The sequence below is a fragment of the Bombina bombina genome, chromosome 10 (assembly GCF_027579735.1).
Source record: "Bombina bombina isolate aBomBom1 chromosome 10, aBomBom1.pri, whole genome shotgun sequence".
Classification (NCBI taxonomy): Eukaryota; Metazoa; Chordata; class Amphibia; order Anura; family Bombinatoridae; genus Bombina; species Bombina bombina.
Genome location: NC_069508.1, coordinates 170,495,296 through 170,504,822, shown reverse-complemented (window position 1 = coordinate 170,504,822; position 9,527 = coordinate 170,495,296). Strand labels below are relative to the sequence as shown.

The following is a 9,527-nucleotide window of genomic DNA, read 5'->3' as shown; positions in this document are numbered from 1 at the left end:
AGTACTCACTTCTTTATAAATAGGTTGTGCAGTGGATTCACTTATTAGTCATTTGTGTTACTATCATTTTTTCAGGATTTTTTATTTTGCAAAGGACCAGCCACATAAAGATCCCACCCAAGCATTTAGTATCAGAGGGGTTAACGCACCTGTTTGTAGGGGCAGCGACAAGATGACAAGCAGGGGGTTTGTTTCTCTGGACAGAGGCTGATCACAAGCACTCAGTGCCCTGCTGCAGAAGAGCGTCACAGATCATGGTTACTACAGACTCTGTGTGCGGTTACCCAGGAGCTGGCTGCTGAGCTGCTGTTTAATTAAGAAAAACACAAGGATTAACACAAACATCCCCCAGCCTTGAAGGCCTTTGCTGGTATATAAAACTAGATTGCAACTGACTGAACATATGTTACAGCCCCTGTGACCCCTTAAGAATAAAAGCACTCAGTACCCAAACACAAGTTGTTATAGAGCACTTGCCAATTACTGTACCAACCATATTCCAAAGTGATACAAACTTTCTGTCTGACCACATAATTGGTTGTGCTAAAGTTGTATATATTAATAATCAGCAATTAGAGGGACATAAAAGTCAAAATTAAACATTAATGGTTCAGATATAGTATGCAAGTGTAAATAACTTTCCAATTTACTTATATTATCAAATTGACTGTTCTTGTGGTAGTCTTTGTTGAAGAGCATACCTAGGTAGGCTCAGGAGTGGCAATGTATTACTCAGCACAAGCTGGTGATTGGTGGCTGCACAGATATGCCTCCTCTCATTGTCTCACCAGATATGCTCAGCTGGCTCACATTTTTGCATTGCTGATCTATAGCTGACTTTCACTATGTGTTTAAACCCTTTGCATGGGTTAAGGACAAGAAACCCTAAAATTGTCTGTCATGATTTGGATAGAACATACAATTTCAAACAGCTTTCCAATTGACTTCTATTATCAAATTTGCTTAATGCTCTTGCTGGCAGCAAGATGAACACATCTAGTTAGCCAATCACAAGAGACTAATGTGTGCAGGCACCAATCAGCAGTTAGCAGTGTATGATATGTGCACATTTGAAAATAGAAGTGAATTTAAAAGTGTCTTAAAATTGCATATTCTATATGAATCATGCAAGTTTAATTCTGACTTTCCTATCTCTGTAAATACAGTTGAATGCAATTTTCTTTTTGGACTTAGATGTCCCTTTAAAGGGACAGTAAACACCAATTTTCATAGAACTGCATGTAATAGACATTACTATAAAGAATAATATGCAGAGATACTGATATAAAAATCCAGTATAAAACCATTTAAAAACTTAAAATCTTCCAGTTTAGCTGTGTTTAAAAGATTATTGGAACACCCACTGCAAGTGGGAAATATCAGAACCCCCCCCCTTTCCTTTGCATATGAAAAGACCCTTTACACAAACAAAAGCAAGCTGGAGTAGGTATACGTCGGTATGCTCCTAAAACTTTGGGGCTTGGTTAGGGGTCTGAAAATCAGAGCAAGGTTATTTACAAAATAAGCAAAACTATTTGTTTAAAAAAAAATATGGGCTATACAAATAGATCATCTACAAAACATGTATGCAAAGAAAAAACGAGTGTATGATGTCCCTTTAAGCACTGCATTAAAATATTTGTATACAATACATTTTTATAAGCATTTAAAGCTGCAGGTTTGGGGAGAATTTGAGTTTAATGTTTTTAACTGCAGGGGATGGAACTGCAACAGGGGGAATAACTACCAGGGATGCAGTTTAATGGGGTAAAGTGTAAATATCTGAGAAGTAACTGGGGGACACAAAACACATCAAAATGGCATTAAAAAGTACAATTTACTCATGACTTCATCTAATAAAAAAATATTGAGAAAAAAATTGCACTAAAAGGCACATAGAGATAGACACATACACATCTAAATATTAAAGGAAAGAGTAACTAATTGCACTACCAGTGTTGTTTCCCAATATTAATTAGTTATGCGTGTAATATTATCATATACATATTTAATAATATGCTATTTGGGGGAAAGGGTGCTGTACACAAAAATAAAATTCAAAAGGACAAGTAAGATACTTGCAAAATAGTGTACTAATTAGCACTCACAACACTACTAAATATGTTACTAGGTAGAACAAGGAATGGAAACGGACCCCATAAAAAGGGGGAAGCGTTAAAACATAACTTTTAATAGTACAAAATGAATAAAAATATATTAAAACCACAAAGAGAACAAGAGTAAGCCTAATGACAAAATTAGCAAACCGTATCAAAAATAAAGATGCAGGTACGTCAGGAAATCTGAAATAAGAAAACCGAATGTTTCCCTGGAGAAGTGTATATATATATATTTTATTATATATGCACCCAAAATGGTGATGGTAAATAATATATTGAATAATGTAGTAAGCACCACTATTATTATGGACTTGCCAGTCCCAAGCAAAAAGAATCAATGTACTACTAACGGATACAATGTTACCAATTATTAGTTGTTAATGTAATTACACATAGGTACCCATTATCTAGTGAATGTGAAGACAAAAAAAGGCTTGCCACACTTTGTATCCGTAATCAGATTTAGTAAAATATATCCGAAGATTATATTGTTTTTCTGTATAAACGTACTAAAGTGCACCGCAATTCAGTAGCGGTACATTTAATATTTCAGTCAGAATTGTACGATGAATTGACCGTCTAGGCGTATATTTAGCAGTATTATAGAGCAATATTATGTTGTGCTATGTTATTAAAAGGAGAGATGTATATGTTTCCAATATGGGACACACTGTTGCCACTATTAGATATTAATATTGTTTATTCGATACTGAGGGCTATATTGTAGAGGATTGGACTAGAGAGCTTCAGCATACCTTAGTGCCAGGAATCTAGCATTATCTATGTTTCAAATTGAATCAGTCTATATAGATCGACTTATATACCCCACAACTTTGGGTTAATCCATTTAGTATTTCAGTCAAGATAGTGCACTTCTGTTTATAGATAGCGTGTAGAAATAATACTGAGCGTCAGGAAAACAGTGCTAGTTACCTAGATTAGCAGAGGACTGTTATGATTGCGGTTGCAAGTAATGATCCCAGAGGCAGAACTTTTCTTTACTTTCTGCATTGAGATTTTTATTGTGAAAAATTTTCTGCAGGTCATTTTGAAATAAAATTCAATTTTAAAATAGCACTTTAATCTGGATGAATTGTTTTAAAGGGACATTAAACCCAAAATTTTTCTTTCATGATTAAGACAGAGAATACAATTTTAAACAAAATTCCAATTTACTTCTATTATCTAATTTGCTTTATTATTTAGATATCCTTTGTTAAAGAAATAGCACTGCACATGGGTGAGCCAATCACATGAGGCAAATATGTGCAGCCACCAATCAGAAGCTACTGAGCCTATCTAGATATGCTTTTCAGGAAGGAATATGAAGAGAATGAAGCAAAGTAGATAACAGAAGTAAATCAAAAAGTTGTTTAAAATGATATTCTTTATCTGAATCATGAAAGAAAACATTTGGGTTTAATGACCCTTTAAGGAAAACATACACAATGCAGCCAGAGCAAAACTCTGTTTTAAGAAAATAGTATAATGTTGAGCAATGCTGCAAAGTGAAAGTGCTAACAGTTCCTGCAAGTGTCCCATTCATTCTGCAGACATGCTGCATTTCTGCGATGACATCTCAGATCACAGCATGTTCTGCCTTGGGGCGTAATAATAATATATTATTATAAGTATAATATTTAGTATACAGACTAGGCGCACATTTTGCAGTCAAAATTGAATACAATGAATTTAAGCAAGATTTAATTTATAATCTAGGTGCACATTTTGCAGCCAACATAAAGCACTCCTGCAAATTATGTTGTTAGTATAAAGGTGCACCTATTGTGCAGAAATTCCTGACCTCAAATCTGGTACTTTCGTAAATCTAATTACTTTCGTGAAGACTCTAGAAATACCCAATATATGGCAAACAACATATAATTTTACAGGGGCGATACAAATCGTCAGCCACTTAAACACTTCAGTTTACCAACATTACACTCTAGTTTGCCAGTAATGCAATAATAGTAGTACGGTTTATATATAAGGCGTTTAGACTAGTGCATTAAAGGGACAGTATACACTCATTTTCATATAACTGCATGTAATAGACACTACTATAAAGAATAAGATGCACAGATACTGATATAAAAATCCAGTATAAAACTGTTTAAAAACTTACTTAGAAGCTGTCAGTTTGGCTCTGTTGAAAATGCAGCTGGAAAGCTCACTGCAAGTGGCAAATAAGACACTCCCCCCTCCCCCTTCTTTTGCATATGAAAAGACCCTTTACACAAACAGGAGCAAGCTGGAGAAGGTAGCTGACAGTATTCACATAAAACTTTGGGGCTTGGTTAGGAGTCTGAAAATCAGAGCAATGTTACTTAAAAATAAGCAAAACTATACATTTATTTAAAAAAAAAAAACCTTTATGGGCTATATAAATGGATCATCTACAAAACATGTATGCAAAGAAAAAATGAGTGTATAATGTCCCTTTAAGTTGTTACAGTTTGCAAAGTTAAAAAAGAAAATCAGAGTTCTAACTGCCCTGACATGTTTCGCCCGATTTTTATAGGCTGAAAATAAATGACACAACTTACTCTCTGATAGCTGATAGGTCATCTAAATATGTATGTGTGTAAATGTTTAGATATGTGTACATATGTATTTAAATATATACATATGTAAGCATATAAAGATACAGAAATATGTATTTATGAATAAATAGATCATGTTCTTCTATGTGAAGAATATTGGAATGTGAAATATTAATATTTCATTTGCTCGGGTTAGCACACAAGCAAAAACCTTTTACTTTAAACTTGTAATACGCACAGTACCCAAAAAGCCGAAGTTGAGGCCAGTTAGGCCCCAGAGTGCTCCACTGGCCATAGTGTGTTGGCAATCACCTGAATTACAGTGACAGTTTTGCAGCAGGATTTATGGGTGGCATGATGAGGTATAGTCAGGATTTTGTAGCCACCAAATTCTAGCTAAGAGATATTAGTGCACAGGAGGGAGCCACAATGACCCTGTTGTCAGGGGGTGCAGGCTCTTGTTAACCCTCTGGGTGTCAGCACCAAGTGGCACTGGCATTGTATAGGGATAACAACCTGCAAGGTCTCAGCAGAAGACATTGCCATAGTAGTTTTGTCGCTATTATGACAGATTCCCAGACATGAGAGAACAAGTAGATCCCATTCCCAGGGGTACAGTTCTGCACTGCTGCCAGAGCCAGTCATTAGTACCTGCAGCTGCCTGACACATATTACACTGTATCCAGCTGCACCTCAGGTCTCTGGGGTATAACAGCCGCGTGTGCCTCACAGCTATAACAGTTACCAGAAGCACAGGGCAGACAGATATATATAACAACGGTACAATATACGTTTACATGATACAGTACACTATATATATATATATTACACACAATAGACAAATACATTATAACATTTACAAACTGTCATCATTCCTCTAACGGTAAGTACAGCTCCCTTCTCCCTACCGGGCGGCCGCTCCCAGCTGCAGCAGACCTCGGCCTCCCGTGCGCTCTCTATTCCGGGCTCTCCGCCTCTTCTCTCGGCTAGCGCTTCACTTCCGTCCCCGGTCTCCGGCCTGTGACAGGCCCCGGGCTCCTCCCCGCAATCACTTGGGGGGACGGGGGGCACAGAACAGATAACCCAGAAAGAAGCTGAATGAAATGGGAAAGGGCTGGGGCACACACACAGCTGGCATGGGCTTATTTACCATCACTGCCTCTGGGCACCAGCAGCTCACAAGGCTGACAGTGTGCAGCTCTGGCGATGCCACAGGAAGACAAATTCCTTCCTTACATTTGGTAAAATCTAAGTATTTGGGTCTATGTGGAAGGTTATTATACATATTTCACAGTGTAGTTTATAGTACATGACATGCAGTAATTATTTAGCACTAGGCTGTGTTATATCGCATAAAGGAATTAAACACATAGTTAAAGTACTACTCGGTAGCTAATGAGCAAATCAGCATCCGCAGTCACATAGCTGGGCCACAAGATTAGCACTGTTGATTGGCTCAACAGCCGTGCCAGCTCTTGACCCGCAGTTCTCTGCTGCTCCAAAGTGGAATTTTAACTATGTATGTATCCCCTTTGTGGGGGTTAAACACAAAGACGTGTAGGCTCAGTAACGTAAAATGACATGCACTAGTAGTAGCGTATAATTGCATTTCATATGTGCAGTGCACTAATATCCCTTTAATTTGTATACTGGTGGTGTCACTCATATGTGTTTAAAATGAATTCCTCCCACTTTACATTTATAGTTGAGTATTAGTAGAATATTATTTAACTTATCTTCCTAATACAGACCTCAGTGCCAACACTGAAAAATAAATTATATAGTGTGGATCAATTTCTTTATTATTGCTGTCCCAGAAAGAAATCTGATAATAGTATACAGACTGAATCCTCCTTATTTTTATTTACATTTGAGTCTTAGGGCCACATTTTCTAAAATTCCCTAGCATTGAGTGAAATATGACACTGGCACACAGGATGTGATACAGGTATACCTCACTTTACAGCGCTTTGCTAATACAGCGCTTTGTGGAGCTGAAGTTCAACCTCCAAGGATTTTGAAATAGTGCAATAATCATTGTGAGATTGCGAGAAAAGTGACTGGCACCATCTTGTTATGCACTGTTCACTCTGTTTACAGCATTACAGTGCAATCTGTGTCTCAGTGCTATAGTCTGGCAAATTTGACTACAGTTATTGTCACTATTTTACAGGTACAGTATTTATTGAATACTAATTGAATACTGTGCTGTGCTAGTGTTAAACTAAACTTAGTACTATTGCACCCATAATATATGTTAGTTCAAACATGTTTTCAAGATTTTAAACACACTGGCAAGTGAAAAGAAAGCTAAAACTGCCTTGTTTCACATTAAGGCGGTTTTCACTTTACAGCGGGGCTCCGGTCCCTAACCCGCTGTATGAGCGGGGTATACCTGTACTCTTAAAAATAAGTCTGAACCTGGCCAGTAGGAGTTGCCTCCTATATAAAATAATGATACTATGTAGAATGGTGAAAGCAGATGTGACAGGGAGCACCAGGCACTGATAAAAACTTTTCTCTTTCTTTTAAGGCACATGGAAACACAATTTCCAACTGTCCCATATCCTGCGGGATTGTCATGAGTTGGAAGGTCCGGTACACTTCTCGCCTGCAGCTTTTTAGCATTCTGGGAATGCTGCAGCCCTGCTCAGAACATATCCATGTCATCCTACCAGTCTCATGACAAGTCAGCCTCAACCCTGCCCCTCCCTCCACAGTCATAGCAAAATCAAACTTAAAGGGACACTGTACCCCACATTTTTCTTTGGTGATTCAGATTGAGCATGAAATTTTAAGCAAAATTCTAATTTACTCCTATTATCACATTTTCTAAATTCTCTTGGTATCTTTATTTGAAATGCAAGAATGTAAGTTTAGATGCCGGACCATTTTTGGTGAAAAACCTGGGTTGTCCTTGCTGATTGGTGGATAAATTCATCCACCAATAAAAAAGTGCAGTTCAGAGTACTGAAACCAAAAAAAGTGTAGATGCCTTCTTTTTCAAATAATGATAGCAAGAGAACGAAGAAAAATTGATAATAGGAGTAAATTATAAAGTTACTTAAAATTGCATGCTCTTTCTGAATTACAAAAGAAAAAATTTGGGTTCAGTGTCCCTTTAATACAAGATACACTTTCAGTTTGGATGCAGATTAGCTGAAAAGTTAATCAACCAGGATTTAGGGCCGAAGATCTGAACTTCACCAGATCAGATGTGTTTTTTCATGCCGACTCTCGTAGGGGTTACCCTGGTGGAACTATCTTTAAAAAGGGTCAGTTCCTATGAGTGCGAGATGTCCCCAATTGAAAGTAATGCATATAGCTAGAAAGTAAAACTTTGCTGTGTAGGGTAATGTTAGTAATGAGCAGGGGGCACTTTAAAAAGTAAATCCTGCAGCTAATATAAAATCGCCTATATTTTCGTATGCATGTGTTTTTCTATTAGGGCATTTTGAAAAAAGCTTGCCAACTTTTCATTTTCGAGAAAATAAATTGAGAACAGTAGGGTGGAAATGTTTAGATAATTATGCTGGAATTTGAGAGAAAATTTCATACACGCCCATGTTCAGCCCATTTTATGATACAACAACAATTACGCTTGAATTTGTACTTATAACTACACGTTTTATATGTTTTTTGTACATCCAGTGTACTTAAATTAAAATTTATGCTGTGCATATTTAATACAATTAATTACTGTGTAATTTACATACAAATTTAAAGTTTTTGATAAAAATTATTTTTGGTGAAAATTCTGTTATGATTTTTGATGCACCTTAAAGGGATAGTAAACTCCAAATTTTTCTTTTATGACTCAGATAGAACATACAATTTTTTTTTTATTTTTTTTTTTAAATTTCATTTTTATTATATTTCAACATGTTTATACATTTTTAAGCAGTTTTCTGGAAACAGAGAAGGTTACATAAACAATGAAAAAAAAACAACCGTGAGGATTCAATAATTCTAACAATCATTCATCTCTAGAGTTTCCTATTGAATTATATTATTTCTATAATTCCTTAAACAAAAAACAATAACAAAGGAGAGGGGAAGGGGAAAAAAAAAAAAAAAATTTAACAAAGAAAAACAGCACTATTTCCCTTATATACTTTATGCGTACAGTCAACAAATCAAACCAATCTATTGTTTTATACTTTTTATAACCAATAATACTCCTAAATTACCTTCAAGTTAATTAAGAATTAGTATGCTCAAGATAATTTTTCTTAGTTGATCAACCTCAGTTCAATTTTATATTATTATTATTGCAGTCCAGACTCATATCTGTTACTTCTCAATACTTCCACCAAGAGAGGGAGAGAAAAAAAAAGGGGGGGAGAAAAAAAAAAGAGGGGGAGAGGGGGGAAAGGGAATTTCCACATTCGTCCCCCCCAAAAAAAAAACTTTGATTCCTATCCATTTACCATAACCCCAGTTGTACTAGCTCTGTGTTTTGGAAGGGAAATACAATATAGTCTATCTCTGTGGCCGGGAGGGATTTAATAAATGGTGCCCATTTACTAAAAAAATTTCTAATGTCAGAATCATTATTAATATCCGTGTCACGTTGTTCTAATATGCATTGTTTTTTGTGGAATTTTTTTATTTCCACCACACTAGGGATTTCTCTCGTCTTCCATTTTTTAAATATTAAGTACCTAGCTGCCATTATAGAGACACTTATTATTTTTTCATTTGATTGTTGTTCTATCTGATTATCACAGCAAAATATAATTAAGCTTGCCGATATCTCCAGAGGGGAGATCCTGAGAGTAGTATTGATCCAGAATTCTAGTTTTCGCCAAAATTGCCTAATCAGGGGACAGCTAACTATCATATGTAAGAGATCTGCCGCAAT

General features: G+C 36.2%; 1 protein-coding gene across 4 annotated transcripts in view; it reads right to left on the bottom strand.

The window, feature by feature from the left end:
• The window catches only part of SPATA6 (spermatogenesis associated 6), a 182,058-nt gene extending 176,169 nt beyond the window's left edge, over positions 1–5,889 (bottom strand). The window contains exons 1-2 of one of the 4 annotated variants that reach the window (XM_053693500.1): positions 5,814–5,889; positions 150–306 (exon numbers count right to left, since the gene is read on the bottom strand). The gene's annotated coding sequence lies outside the window, so the exon portion shown is untranslated. The other 3 variants (XM_053693499.1, XM_053693502.1, XM_053693501.1) reach the window with 3 other exon arrangements.
• Between the last annotated feature and the right edge of the window lie 3,638 nt (positions 5,890–9,527).